The sequence below is a fragment of the Physeter macrocephalus genome, chromosome 10 (assembly GCF_002837175.3).
Source record: "Physeter macrocephalus isolate SW-GA chromosome 10, ASM283717v5, whole genome shotgun sequence".
Lineage (NCBI taxonomy): Eukaryota > Metazoa > Chordata > Mammalia > Artiodactyla > Physeteridae > Physeter > Physeter macrocephalus.
In genome coordinates, this window is record NC_041223.1 from 55390511 (window position 1) to 55392219 (window position 1709).

Consider the following 1709-nt stretch of genomic DNA (forward strand, 5'->3'; position numbering starts at 1 on the left):
CTTACATTTAGTTCTTTAGTCCATTTTGAGTTTATTTTTGTGTATGGTGTTAGGGAGTGTTCTAATTTCATTCTATTACATGTAGTTATTCAGTTTTCCCAGCACTAATTATTGAAGAGACTGTCTTTTCTCCATTGTATATTCCTGCCTCCTTTATCAAAAATAAGGTGACCATACGTGCGTGGGTTTATCTCTGGGCTTTCTATCCTGTTCCATTGATCTATATTTCTGTTTTTGTGCCAGTACCACACTGTCTTGATTACTGTAGCTTTGTAGTATAGTCTGAAGTCCGGGAACCTGATTCGTCCAGCTCCGTTTTTCTTTCTCAAGATTGCTTTGGCTATTCGGGGTCTTTTGTGTTTCCATACAAATTGTGAAATTTTTTTCTTCTAGTTCTGTGAAAAATGCCATTGGTGGTTTGATAGGCATGGCATTGAATCTGTAGATTGCTTTGGGTAGTACAGTCAATTTCAAAATGTTGATCCTTCCAATCCAAGAACACGGTATATCTCTCCATCTGTTTGTATCATCTTTAATTTCTTTCATCAGTGTTTTATAGTTTTCTGCACACAGGTCTTTTGTCTCCTTAGGTAGGTTTATTCCTAGGTATTTTATTCTTTTTGTTGCAATGGTAAATGGGAGTGTTTCCTTAATTTCACTTTCAGATTTTTCATCATTAGTGTATAGGAATGCAAGAGACTTCTGTGCATTAATTTTATATCCTGCTACTTTACCAAATTCGTTGATTAGCTCTAGTAGTTTTCTGGTAGCATCTTTAGGATTCTCTATGTATAGTATCATGTCATCTGCAAACAGTGACAGCTTTACTTCTTCTTTTCCAATTTGGATTCCTTTCATTTCTTTTTCTTCTCTGATTGCTGTGGCTAAAACTTCCAAAACTATGTTGAATAATAGTGGTGAGACTGGACAACCTTGTCTTGCTCCTGATCTTCAAGAAAATGGTTTCCGTTTTTCACCATGGAGAATGATGTTGGCTGTGGGTTTGTCATATATGGCCTTTATTATGTTGAGGTAAGTTCCCTCTGTGCCTACTTTCTGGAGGGTTTTTATCATAAATGGTGTTGAATTTTGTCAAAAGCTTTTTCTGCATCTATGCGATGATCATATGGTTTCTCCTTCAATTTGTTAATATGGTGTATCACATTGATTGATTTCCATATATTGAAAAATCCTTGCATTCCTGGGATAAACCCCACTTGATCATGGTGTATGATCCTTTTAATGTGCTGTTGGATTCTGTTTGCTAGTACTTTCTTAAGGATTTTTGCAACTATGTTCATCAGAGATATTGGCCTGTAGTTTTCTTTCTTTGTGACATCTTTGTCTGGTTTTGGTATCAGGATGATGGTGGCCTTGCAGAATGAGTTTGGGAGTGTTCCTGCCTCTGCTATATTTTGGAAGAGTTTGAGAAGAATAGGTGTTAGCTCTTCTCTAAATGTTTGATAGAATTCGTCTGTGAAGCCATCTGGTCCTTGGCTTTTGTTTGTTGGAAGATTTTTAATCACAGTCTCAATTTCAGTGCTTGTGATTGGTCTGTTTATATTTTCTATTTCTTCCTGGTTCAGTCTCGGAAGGTTGTGCTTTTCTAAGGGTTTGCGCATTTCTTCCAGGTTGTCCATTTTATTGGCATAGACTTGCTTGTAGTAATCTCTTATGATCCTTTGTATTTCTGCAATGTCAGTTGATAC